Source organism: Lissotriton helveticus, chromosome 10 (assembly GCF_964261635.1).
Source record: "Lissotriton helveticus chromosome 10, aLisHel1.1, whole genome shotgun sequence".
Taxonomy (NCBI): Eukaryota; Metazoa; Chordata; class Amphibia; order Caudata; family Salamandridae; genus Lissotriton; species Lissotriton helveticus.
In genome coordinates this window covers 685,789,570-685,804,091 of record NC_136071.1, presented here as the reverse complement: position 1 = coordinate 685,804,091, position 14,522 = coordinate 685,789,570, and the positions used below count along the sequence as shown (strand labels likewise).

Genomic DNA, 14,522 nt, shown 5'->3' with positions numbered 1-14,522 from the left:
TTTTCTCTCCCCGACATTGTTTAACCTTAGTATGGAGCCCCTAACTGAAATACTCAAACTCTCCAACATTTCATATGACATGTATGCTGACAACACCCCACTCTAAATGAAAATCACCTTCCTTGATGTCATTCATTGCCTCAATGATATTTTGATAAAAAAGCACCACTGGCTGACCCGCAACCATCTCAAACTCCATGCTTACTGATCGCACCGTCTTGCACCACCTTTAACGTCAAAGACTGGCTCCTGTCTCTTGCTGCCTTTAATTGCATCCCAAACATCACTGACTGACAAATCTCTAGGGATAACCTTGGACAAAGACTTCTCCATGCAAAAGCACATCAGTGCTGTCACTAGAGGAGCTAATCATCAATTGCATATTCCTATGAAACTAAACCCTTTCCTACCAGCGGCAGACCTCGCAACTGTGATACATGCACTTGTGCTATCGAAATAGACTATGGTAGAACCACCCTGGTGGGCCTTCCTAAAACCTCCCGTTCACCACTAAAGGCTACATTGAAAGCAGTAGCTAGGCTCATCCCTGGATCAACAAAAGTGGTTGTATCACATCTGACCTTCAGTTATTGAAATGGCTATCCTAAAATGCCAGGATCCATCTTAAAATTGCCCGTTTAACCACCCACAAACCATTACACCACAAGACCCCCCTCCAATCTGTCCTAAAAACAGACCCTATTGAGGTGAAACAAATCTACCAGAAGCATTAGCTCCCTACTTCTTAAGCCACAAAAGTTCAAGAAAAAGAAAACCTACAACCGATCCTTCTCTGGAATTGCCCCATAAATTTGGAACTCTCTTCCTACTGAGATCAGATGAAAGCCATCCCATCTTCAGCAAAGAAGTAAAAATGATATTGACCCAACAAATTCCTCTCACACTGAGGACCCTCCTCCATCTCCCCCTTATTGATTCCTCCCGCCAATATGTTTGTTGCTTCTTGTCATGCTGGAATATGCTACATGCTATGAGCTCTTATCTTCCGTTTACCATTTGTACATGTGTATATATTTGCATATATTGTATTTTTATTTAGTGTTTTCTTATTTCCTCTTGTCCGATCATATGTTTTTGTATGCTATCTGTTAAGCGCTCTGTCACCCGAAATGGTCTTGTTCGAGCTATATATGACTCCAAATATTTTTTATTTTTTTAAATACCCAGTTCAAGTTTGTTCGCTATCGTTGAGGAGTATAGATCTGATCCAATCTTGTGCTCTTCCTCTGATCCATAAATCTTAATAAGCATTAATGGGGTGGAATTTATGAAATCTGTACTTGCCCATGAGACAGGTTGCTCATCAATCTACTTGCCTGTAAAAAAAACAAAAAAGAATAACACTTGCCACTTTACTGCCATGTAGTGTGGCAACAAATTATGGCAGCAATCTCAATTTATGAGAGCTACAACAGCCTCTCTGATTATGCCATAGCTCATTCTATAGTAGGGTTTCAATAGTAGCATTTCCATTACTTTGCCACCATTCCAAAGATCTGCATACTAGGGCTGGAGGTAGCGATAACCAATAGTTCCAGGGTTAAAATACCATTTTGAGTCTGTGCAAACCAACTCACTTGAATGTTTTAGGGGTTTTCACCACCTCTTCAATAGCCTTTTCCCATACTGAGAAAGGTTGGAATAGGATTCATGGCAAGGGCAGAGGTAAAAATTCTTTCAGCGTGGAAAAAAAACTGGTTGGAGTTAAAGTGAACTTGCAAACCAGGATTCTCAAACAGGTAGCTTGTGATCTACTGGTAGCTCTTCAGCTCTCTATAAGTAGCTCTCCGGTGTGGAGGCCATTCTGCTCAGCAGCTTTTGCTTGGTTTAATTAATATACATATACCAAAATAGAGTTTATACATTTGTAAGGAATGTATTTTTATTTTCAGAACTAATAAGCTGATATTTGGAGAAAAATGGCTGAATTTCTAAAATATATTCAAAGCTGATATTTGAGTGATACATCAAGTGGCATTGGAGAGACTTTTTACAGATCGTATTACCTTGGTGCCAGAGGCATTGCGGCTATGGCTGATTTGTCTTACCCATGTTCAAGCATTCCATATTGACAGCCTTTTTTTTACATTTTCAAGTTTCCCATAATCTTGTTGAAACTACTTACAATGATTTTCTATTATGAATATTTTTTTGTAAAGACTAGCATTCATCAATGCATTTTACTAAATGATGCTTAAAGAAATGATAACTGAAACAGGTTTTTTTCCCCATCTGCATTTTTTTTGGTGAAAATTATTTTTTAAAGCAAAGAATCATCAATGATGCTTCTACAAATATTTACATCTAATCAGAGAGCATTTTTGGAGCATTTTATGTAGCCTTATATTAAACTTAGCAAGCATTTTTATACTAGAACCACTGTCAGTAGTGCAGTCCGAGTTTATAACATTTCCTTAGAGCACCCACCCTAATAATGAAGGCTTTGCATTAATGACCCGTAAATACAAGTTTGAACAGCATTACCATATGGGCCCCAAATATTACCTTTACCGCAGACAATGCCCTACTCTGTTTTTGCTGCAGTGGGATGGACCTACTTGTTCCACATTGAAAATAAACATGAAAACCTGTTGTCGTTGACACCAAATAATGTCCTGGTGCTCAGGCCATAGGAATTCACACCTCAGATCAATGCGTGAACAGTTGTATTTCTCTAGCTGATTATTGCTCTTTATCCAATCTTCAGCCAATTCATGAGCCTTTTGAGGGCCTGAATCCTGATTAATGGTCATATAGAAAATAATTGTGTTCCCTATTCTCTTATTTTTGCTCTCATTGCCCAAGGATTTTACTGGGATATTGAAGGATGGTAATCAGCCAGTAAAGTGCAAGAATCATTGCATGTTTCCATGTATGTTCAATATAAGAGCAATGTTGTTTTTAATTTTCAAAAACCTTTATTAAAGGTAAGAAGCATTGACCACAGCATGGTGCCTACATCCCTGAGCGGTCCGGCATTGCAAAGTAACGTATTTTGAATCATTAGAGAAGGAGAAGGAATACACAGCAATGCTGGTTTTCTGAAGTGGTAGAAGGGATGCATTAATTTTGTTTGTTAGACACGAAATAGGGTTGTAATAAAATCATATATGCAGGCAGGTACATACAGGTGAGATGCTTCACCAATGCTAAGTTTATTACCTCTTCCACTTCCAAAGTTGTGACTGCCATGATCAACTCTTTGCACATGTGGTGAACAAATGGAGGAATTAGAAGATGTAACAGAGGTCCTAATGGTGTTTTGGGTTTTCGTGATTTACGAGTTGAAAGCCATTAAATTATTGCATTATTACTGGGATGCACAGCAGTATTTTTCAACTATTATATATCATTCAGTTATTAGAATATGGCAAAGGATGCACTGTGTTAGTTTGGTGCCTAAATTACACTATTCATGAAGTAGGCATTTTTGGTTTTACTTATGGTTTTCTAGCATTTCATGTGGATTTTTGTTTTGGTAAACCCGCCAATGTTTCCTGCATTGCACCTTGCACTTAGCACTTCATTTTTACTCCACATTTGTTCAAGTTGGTGCCGGCTTCTTTTTAGTTCAGCCAATTTAAAATTGAACAATTTGTTGGATTGGTTTTCAGAACTTACATTAACCAAACTAATGGGGAAAGCTTTTTAAGCAGAATCAACATCCCCACTACTAATAAAATATATATATATATATATATATATATATATATATATATATATATGCAAGCGTCTCCCTTCAAAGAAAAGAGCAGGAACCCAGGGGAAAAGTTGAAGGGACTTTATTAATGGAAGCTCAAAAGTCCAATGGCGGCGAATGCATTTCGGGCATCCCCTTCTTCAGCGCCCAACACCAGACTCGTGCATCCTATATATATATATATATATATATCCTACCGGCGGTCGCCAGTAGGTAGTTATAGTTAGGATCGTTTTCCATAGGAAATCCGCAACATTCTATTGGGAATAACTTTGGCGCCGAATGAGGGATCTGCCTGTAATTTTCCTTAACTTTGCCTCGCTGCGCTTCGCTCCTTCCCTGAAAGTTTCGGGGGGATCCGTCTAGCGGGGGCCGAGATAAAAGGGGGGTCCGAAAACGTGTTTTCCCCATGTTAATTTCCATAGGGCGGTTGGACTCACTTTTAGCCCGAACGGCTGAATGGATTTCCACCAAACTTGGCAAAATTGTAGGGACTGGTACCCCGAAGTGCCTTTGCTATGTCTCAAGATATATGCTCCAGTGGTTTTTACGAAAATTAACTTTGAATAAATATATATTGGGCTACATTGGGCTATATATATGTTAGAGCCCAAATGTAGCCCAATGTAGCCCAAAGATGGCCACCAGAGACAAAAAAAAACAAATGTAGCCCAAATATCAGCCAGATGTAGCCCAACTATAGCCCAATGACAGAATGTCCCAGAGTGTTCAAAAGAACAACTAGAGCGCTAACAGTCTTACTTATGACAAAAGTATGGCACACCTGAAGTCATCTTTGTCTGCATTGAACGGCGCTCTAGCAGTCAGGTGGACTGGCTAGAGGCTGTTCCGGGCTCTATGTAAAGAAGGCAGAATGTAGGCTCTTCCTGCTCAGGCTCATTGCCGCTCTACTTACGCCTGCACTAGGACGCTCGTGTATCTGAAAATTCCCCGTTTTGGTCCTTTGTTTTAATTTTCGGTTGCACTTAGCTTTCCCCTGGTTTTAATCCCGCATTGACACTGCCCGCATTGCCTCACACTAATTGTACCCTCACCGCTACTTTGGCGGGCCGGTCCCTCGCCTTTCAGACTTAGGTGGGCGCCATCTTGGGTGGGGGTTGGGGAAGCGCTGCATTGAACGGCGCTCTAGCAGTCAGGTGGACTGACTAGAGCCCCACTTAAACCGGGCATTATGGCACGCAGCGTGTGTACGCCGCTGCCACGCCGGAGTCACGCCAGAGTCCAGCCCGTCTGCGCCCGTCCGCGCTGAGGACGGGCTGGACGTCCGGTATTGATATCTCTGACTCCCCTCATTATAGATATACCTTTCAGACTCTGCTCGAGTTTAAACCCCCGAGGCGCCCATGTTCACATACCTGCTCTCCTGACGATCTTTTACGCCCTCTGTTATGTGGTTGCTGGACATCTAACATGGTAAGCCCCACCCCCCTTCCATCCAGGCATAGGCCCAAACAACTCACTTTTCCTGGAGCTAGGGCAGGGAAGGAAGATTGTATTCTCCTCAATGCCCGCTCGCTCATTAAAAACAACATTTTGTTCAGGGAATTTATATCAGATAGGAAGCCTTCCCTGGTTTTTGTTACTGAAACCTGGGCAAAGGACTCTTCCGGTCCAGATCTCATTGAAGCAATCCCGGAAGGATATTGCTTGGCTCGGCAAGATAGACTGGGCCGGGTGGGAGGAGGGCTAGCAATTCTTTATAGGGATCATTTCCACTGCCACACTGCCGCTATTTCTGACCCAAAGGATAGCTTTCAAGCACTTTCCTTTTCCATAAAAAGTGGCCACAGAGTCCTCCTTAATGGAATCTTGGCATACCGCCCTCCTGGCCCACAAACTAATTTTGGCCAACGGCTGCTCCACGTCCTAGAACCCTATTTTGGTCAAAAAAACTTTACAATTCTAGGAGATTTTAATTTCCATTTAGAGAGGCACGACATCAAGGATACCATCTCCTTGTTGGATGTCATGTCAGCCTGTGGCTTTGACCAGCTGGTCAAAGGGGCCACTCATCGAGCTGGGCATACGCTCGATGGAATCTTTTCCAATGACGAGAGGCTGATGATAAAGGACCCTATTCCTCTGTCATGGTCTGATCATCTGGCCGTCCCATTTGAGCTAATCTGTCCGCTCATCTATGCGCCCATAAATACACCCAGCAAGCAAGAACTTCGTAGGAACTTTAAGGATATCTCAAATAGCTACTTCTCCCCTTGGGCTCCCAATTTGTGTTTATCTCAAGAAGAAAGTGTTTCTACAGCTGTCATGCACTTTGAAAGAATCATGACTGAAGCACTAGACGAATTAGCCCCGTTTCAGTCCGGCCGCCGTGCCAGAAAAAGGCCCTCAGCCCCCTGGTTTTCGGAACACCTTAGACTCCTGAGACAGGAGGTAAGGAGGCGGGAGCGCCTCTGGCACTCTGGATGGGACCTAAAAGATAAGGAAGCTCACAAGATCTTGTTGAGGAAGTATAAGGCTAAAATTATAAAAGCCAAACAAGAGCATTTCACAGCCTTGACAACTTCATTGTCCTCCCCAAGAGAGCTCTTTAGGGTTGTAGATTCACTTATAACCCTCCAAACCCTGTAGTAGCTTCCCAAGAGCTTTGCAACAACATTGCCTCTTTCTTCCAGGCAAAAATATTAGATATCTACTCTGCCTTGGAGCTACAAAAATCTCTGATGAGTGGGCCCCCTGCTTTAGGGGCTATGGACCACGACCCGGCTGAAACTCTTCCTTTGGGAATTTTAGATTATTTCCCCCCACTTTCCTTAGCGGATCTGGACAGCCTCCTTCATAAAAATAAAATTGGGCTCTCCCCTGGATGTGTGCCCCCTCAGGATCCTTAAACAATGCAGGGAAACTCTCCTGCCTCCTCTGGTGGATATTCTGAACAGAGCCATGAGAGACGGCCTTTTCCCCACCCAATGGAAAAGTGCAGTTGTAAAACCTCTTTTAAAAAAGACCTCCCTGGATCCGTCGATTTAAAAAAAAAAAAAAAAAAAAAAAAAAAAAAAAAAAAAAACTTCCGGCCCATTTCACTACTTCCAGCGCCAGCAAAGATGTTAGAAGCACATCTTAACACGCATCTTGCTGCTTTTGTAGAGAGCTCGGCCTGTCTTGACTCCTCTCAACATGGTTTCAGGAGGGAACACAGTACTGAGTCGGCCCTCACCATAGTGTTGGATAATATCCGTACACGCGTTGATGAGGGCCAGACCACCCTTCTGATCCTGTTGGATCTGACGGCGGCTTTTGATACCCTTTCTCCCTCAGTATTAACATCTCGGCTGAGGGAGATTGGGGTGCAAGGTGCAGCTCTAGATCTACTCAATTCTTTCCTCAATCATCGAGTGCAAAGAGTGAAGTTGGGGGAGTACCTATCTCCATCCCTCCCTGTGCAATGTGGGGTCCCTCAGGGGGTCGGCTCTTAGCCCGACCCTATTTAACATCTATGTGACCCCACTTGCCAGGCTTATTAGATCTTTTGGGAAGGAGATAGTTTCCTATGCGGATGACACCCAGATCCTTGTCTCTCTCTCCCAGTCTAACGTCCCGACTGCCTCCAATTTTAGATCTTGTATGGAGGCAGTCGGTCAATGGATGATCCTTAATTCGCTGAAATTAAATGGAGAGAAGACGGAGGTAATGGTGTTTGGAGGGAAAGATGACGTATGGTCATCCTGCTGGTGGCCAGACTCATTAGGAGCCTGTCCCACCCCTACCTCCTCTGCAAAAAATCTTGGGGTCATGATTGATCCTGCCCTTAACATGGGTAAACAGGTCAGCAGAACCATCTCCACCTGCTGGGACATTATCCATGTCTTGAGGAGGATCAGGCATTACCTATCCCTACAAGCAAGGAAACAGCTTGCTGTTGCCCTCATTGGCTCCTTGCTGGACTACTGCAATGCGCTGTATGCGGGAATGAATAAGAGTCTACTGCAGCGCTTGCAGGTAGTCCAGAGTGCCGCTGCCAGGTTTGTCCTGGATCTCTCTAAATGCGCCTCAGCTACAGCGGCCAGAAAGCTGTAGCATTGGCTTCCTGTTGAGGACCGCATTCACTTTAAGACCCTATGTATGACATACAGGGCTTTAGCTAAAAACAGTCCCACCGGTGTAGGATCCATCCTGTCTCGCTACACTCCTTCCAGGGATCTGCGATCCTCTGGCAGACTTCTCCTATCTGCCCCCCGTTTCAGGAGAGTGAAATGGGGTGGCAGGGCTTTCTCCACTTTGGCGCCCAAGTGGTGGAATGCGTTCCCGCTGAAAATAAGATCTCTACCCACTCTTCAGGCATTCAGAAGTGCTCTGAAAACACATCTCTTTGTGCAAGCGTATCTGTAGTGATGACAATTATGATCTGTTTTGTTAGGCGCCTTGATGCCTTCGGGTTATTGTCTGCGCGGTATAAATTTTATTCAATCAATCTTGATTGGAATAAAGTGTTAACACTTAAAACATTTAATTTGCAAAGGAACATAATGAGGGGGTTCATTTTGCCATAGAAATTATGATTAGTGCTGAAGAAAGAAAAATTAGGGCGCATTTTGAGAGACTTCTCAAATCCTCTTATATTTCATTAAAAAATTCTGATATGCAGTCTCCCAAGATGGCCACCAGAGACAAAAGAGCCCAAATGTAGCCCAAATATCAGCCAGATGTAGCCCAACTATAGCCCAATGACAGAATGTCCCAGAGTGTTCTAAAGAACAACTAGAACGCTAACAGTCTTACTTATGACAAAAGTATGGCACACCTGAAGTCATCTTGATTGGAATAAAGTGGTAACACTTAATACATTTAATTTGAAAAGGAACAAAATGAGGGTTTTTATTTTGCCATAGAAATTTATATATATATATATATATATATATATATATATATATATATATATATATATATATATATATATATATATATATATATATATATTCACTGAAAAAACCATAGGTTTCACACCAGTTATAGTTAGGTGGAAATTTTACTCGCATAAAACCATTGAAATTCCCACGTTATAGTTAGTTGGACTCACTATAACTTGCGCGTGCAATGCACTGCTGATGACGTCACATATTACATCACTCATGACATGGTCAGTGACATCACTCATGACATCACTGATGACATCTCAAATGACATCACTCATGACATCATCCAGTGAATGTGTATCTTTCTGAAAAATAAATATTTTTTATATATGTATATCTAAAGGTTGATGGAAGAATAAATGGGTAAATAAATGTCTAAATGGATGTTTTTTTGTGTAAAATTGATTGGTTAACTGACTTATTAAATGTATCTTAGTGAATACATATATTAGCGAGTAATGTTTAAATATTTAAATATCTGTATCTGTGTCTCACTTTGTGTATAAGTGGCTGCATGGGTTGGTGAGTAGCTACATGAGTGTGTATATGGGTTATTAGTTGTTTTTTGGAGTATCAGTATCGGTGTCTGTATGGTTCGGTGGGGGATATTACTTAGAGCACAGATGCATGAATGAGTGACTCACTATTTGTATGTATTTTGAAGACAGCATGTGTGCAAGACTGTATGGGTGGATGATTGTGTGTATGGGTGGGTTAGTGAGTATGTGTTTTTATAATTGATTGTTTAAGAGAGTAAATATGTTTCCGTTTCTGTAGAAGTATGTGTAGTGGTGTGTATATAGCAGTATAATCAAGTAAATGTTTTTTGATAGTTTATTTGCATGTGTGAATTTGTGTGTGAGTAACTATATGGATGAGTATTAGTGTGTAACAGGATGTATAGGTGTATGAGTACATATGATGAGTAAGTACATGCATGAGTGACTATATAGAACTGTTGGTGAATGAGTGGATGTGTATGTAGATGTTGGAATTACCTAATAAGTTGTTGTAATTGGTATTGGTTTCTCCTTTTTTAAGAAAATGTTAGTTTCTATTTTTGAATGTGTGTGTCAAAGGTTATTTTATGCTGATAGGAGGTCTGCCACTTTGTCACAAGGATGTTGTCATCAGTGATGTCATTTGAGATGTCATCAGTGATGTCATGAGTGATGTCTCTGACCATGTCATGAGTGATGTAATATGTGACGTCATCAGCAGTGCATTGCACGCGCAAGTTATAGTGAGTCCAACTAACTATAAGGTGGGAATTTCAATGGTTTTATGCGAGTAAAATTTCCACCTAACTATAACTGGTGTGAAACCTATGTTTTTTTCAGTGAATATATATATATATATATATATATATATATATATATATATATATATATATATATATTTTTTTTAGTATTTGGGCGAACGGCTTTAAATGGCGACAATAACCATGCACTTATGTTACACTGACGAAGCCTGCTAAGGCGAAACGCGTCTGTAAGGGGTGTTTGGTGTGAATAAATTGAGAAACCGGATACCAGTGTGCCAGCCATTCTTTTTTCTGGAACCCAAAAATTTGGACACAGAAACGTGCATGTATGTGTATATATATATATATATATATATATATATATATATATATATATATATATATATATATATATATATATATATATATATTCAGTTCACATTACTTTTGCAGCATTAGTATTTTCCAGATTTGAATACTGTGCATTATTCCGCCAGATAGTGGCTGCGTCTACAATACTTTTATTTAGCCTTTTTTTGTGTGTACCTTCTGTTCCCATTTGGTGTTATGGACTCCCCGCTGTGGGTCCCAGAAGCCCATGTGCGTGGTCGCCATCTTCAGGTTTTTAGGTTGCAGCCTACCAAAGAGCACTACTCTCTGGTTTGCTAAACACATCTTGGGGTCATTCTGATAGTTGACCTTGGAATGCATTCTGGCTGTTGCTTGCCATTGGCTTTGTAATTTGTAACACACATGTTCTTGCTTTCCATTTGCTGAATAAAGTTGCGCTTCCAGGCCTTCCTTATTTGCAAGTACTTGAAGAGTCATTTGCGCCCCCCTGGGAATGCAGCCACGGCCCCCATTTGCTGGCTTGATTTATTTTAGGCAGTCCAGCTTGAGTTCATACATTTCCTTGCCCAAACCTTATTTAGAGTATCCTTCTGAGTGCTCCTTTTCTGTAAACATGACCTTCCACCAACCAACCAGATACCTACGATCAGCCTCCTTCCTCACAGACATTCCCTGGATCCGCTGAGGCAATAGCGGAGGACTTTCCTTCTCACACCTGGCGACCAAAGCTTGTAACAACTTTTCCCTGCACCTCAGGACTGACTCATTGCTCCGGCAATTCAGGAAAGAAGTCGAGCTTTGGTTGTTCGAATGACCGGATCACCACAAAGGAGTTAGCAACTCCAGCGCCTTGAGACCATCATGGGGGATTTGCAGCACTTTATAAATACTTTATTGATTGCATTGGTTGTCAGTACCTTCACAAAACATTATTAGACAACAAGGAGGCACAAATGGGCTAAAAGATGTTAAGGCATCTGGTTGCATTCACAATTTCATTTCATTACAGCCTCAAGCAAAATGTATACTACTCCAAAATCTATACATATCCTGTGCATCGAGAAAAAATTCACAGTCCAAAACAAAATGGTTACTTGCCTGTAGATGTAGCATTGCAGCTTGGAGAGTTTTCTGGATTCACAGGTAACCCTCTCACTTCCCCAGAAATAAGGTTTTCCAAATAATTTAAAGAGGGATTATAAATATATGCACGCAGTATGCAGGAATCCCAAACAAACATGGATACTGGATGGATAGGGGGAAAAAAAATCTGAAGGTGGTGTGAGAAAGTGCCATCTTTCTTGCATTGGTATGCCCCCACATTTTGCTGAACTGCTGATGTGCCGTGACTGAGTGTGCCCTGGGCTCCTGCCAACCAGGTACCCAGGGCCTGTGTTCCTTACCTAAAACTGTATTGAACCTAAAACCCAATTTGCATCTCTGGCCACCTATCACCCCCTAGTAAATGGTACACTAAGTACCCAGGGCCTGGTGACCAGAGAAGACCCCAAAGGGCTGCAGCACTTATTGTGCCACCCTTAGGGGCCCTGCACCCTGACAGTCACACACTGCCTTTGCAGGCTGAGTGTGTAAGTACAGAACTAAATAGAGAGTCGACATAGCACACATCCCTGTGTGCCATGCCCACAGAACCCACTGCCCTGGCATACTTCATTCACCCCTCTAGCTGGGTGCCCTATGCCAGTGGTGTGGGCACAGATGCATGAGCCCTGTGCCTCTACAGTACCCAGAGCCATTCCTGGGCACTGTAAGTGCAGTGATGCCAGTAAGAGTATACAGTGCTGGGGGGTTGTCATTACGAACTCCACAGCACCATAATGGCTACGCTGAAGACTGACAAGTTTGGTACCAAACTTCTCAGCACATTAAACTCGCACTGATGCCAGTGTGGGATTTAATGTAAAATGCACCAGAGGGCATCTTAGAGATGCCCCCTGAAAACCTAAACTACAATCCACGTCTGGTCTGAGTGGCTGCAGAGGCTGCCACACAGCAGACATGTTGCTGGACCCCTGGGTTGAGAGCCCCCCGCTCTCCTGGGCCTGCAACAATGCACATCCTGGGCGAGGTGCTAGGTCTCCTCCCCCAGGATGGGCAGGGGGAAGCTTCAAAGGTATGCCGCCTCTGTGAGCTTCTCCAGACCATTTGCTGTACTAAGCAACTGGCCCCCACCAGTTCCAACCCCCACTCTGGCGGGAAACCCTACGTCAGGTAGGGGGGGTGCCAGCCTGTGCCAACCCCACCCCTCAGGTGGGAGAGGCGAGGTGAAGCTCGACCCCGGGCTCCGGCCATCTTATAGATGGGGAGCCTGCCCAATCACAGCTAGGCTCCTGCTCCCCTCCCACAGGAGAGGAGCAGGCTAGGGGGTGTACCCACCCCAGGACAGGGACCTATGTGTCCCTGCCCTTGCCCTACCTGTAACGCCCCTAAATTTAGTATTATGGGGCACCCTGTACTTTCCTTCCTCAGATCCCGATAAGAAAAGAAGAAAGAAGAACAAGAAGAAGACCCGCCGTGCAGCTGCTAACAATTGATTGACACCCACTGACTTGGCCACAGCCCTACCGGCCTGTCGATCCTGGAACCTGCTCCTCCTTAATCCCGGCGACTCCTGAGGACAGCAACCTTGGCACACCCGGAGGACCTGCCTGCCTTAACCCTCTTAAAGACTGGGACTCCCATAAGTAGAGGCTCTGCTTCAACAACCACCCCCTGGTGCCAGCCAGGAACCTCAAGACCTGCCCACTCTGCACCCGCCGAGCCCGGCCCGTGCCCGAGTGATCCAAGACCACGATGACGTCCCCCCGGCGACTGGGACCCGAAGTCCAGTGCCCAAAGACCCTCCTCGACGAACCAGATGACACCTGCAGCCTCAGAACCAGGGACCCCAGCAACGGCGACTAGCCAACACCAAAAGACACCCCTGCACCCGTCTCCCTGCAGCTCCCTGTGCCTGCCTTTGGTGTACCTACCTCTTCTCCAAGGTCCCAACTTACCTCTTGAAGTGATGGTCGCACCTGAAGAATTACCGTCCCCGAGTTTGCAGTCTTTGTTACCTTTTTACTTTTCCCATTGAATAACTTTGAGCGCCCGACGGCTCAAAAGCACCCTGCACCCAGCCGCCCGAGTGCCTCCGGCTGGACAACCTTTGTCCTATCCTACTTCCCCCTTGGCCCATAGCAAGTGTCCAGGACCCAGCTCCCACAGCCGCGTGGCCTCTAGCCAGCAGCCACCAATCGGAGGCCCCCCGCCCCTCATTGGATAACATTGGGCCTAACTACCTCTGCACTCGGCTGCCCCTGTGCAGCTGAGGGTGAACCAACTGTACCTACCTGACCCTGGGGGACCCCTGAGTCTGTGCCCAAGACCCTAACTTCCCCAGTCGAGTACTCACCTGGAAACCGATAACTCACTTACCTGCCATTGGATAACATTGACTGGTTTGACTCGAAAAATCTTCTAAGTGTGAAGTTTTGAAAACTTAAAATATTCCCATAAAATCAACCGAATTCCAAATGCCGAAGTACTCACCTGTGATCAGGAGAGAAGCCAGTGCTGCATCTTGTAGCTTAGTACTGAACCGCAAAAGTAATCCTAGTTGGGTTTACTAGTAACTTGAATTTTCTCCATAGGAATCCATTGTGTGCTTTTCTGTGAAATTTCTTCGAAGTGTCTACTTTTGAAAACTTGAAATATTATTTCAAAATTATACCAAATACTGAAATGTAATTACTTACCTGTTTTAAGTTGAGACCCCAGTGCTGGACCTAGGAGCCCAGTACTGGATTACAAAAGTAACGAGATCGTACTTTAACTGCAAACTGAATTTTCCCCCATTGGATAACATTGCCAGATTTTGATTGAAAAGTTTCTAAGTGTGAACTTTTAAAATAGCTTTATATTCCTTAAAAATCACTGCAATAACTAAAAAGTTTTTACTAAACTGTTTTCAACTTAGATCCCAGGACTGAATCTAGGATCTAGTCCTGGAACTACCAGAGTAATCTACAAAGTAACCAGCTGTATTTATATAGAAAAACCCATTGAGCTCAAAGCTAAATTGTGTTTAGAATTGTGGTGCCTACTGCAACCCCTGTACCTATTGTGTTTACAAAATGTATTGCCTTTCTGCAAAGTACTCTTCTGAGACCACTGATATTGAGAATAGTATATTTTGATACCTGTTGGTTCTAGAAATAAAACAACTATATCTTTGATATAAAAACAATTGGCCTGGAGTTCAGTTTTTGAATGTGTGAAACCTTTTGATGACTCAGTGTGTACAACAAATGCT

General features: G+C 43.3%; 1 protein-coding gene across 15 annotated transcripts in view; it reads left to right on the top strand.

Annotated features, from left to right (window-relative positions):
• KMT2C (lysine methyltransferase 2C) overlaps window positions 1–14,522 on the top strand; it is a 1,799,940-nt gene that overhangs the window by 721,554 nt on the left and 1,063,864 nt on the right. The window lies entirely within an intron of this gene.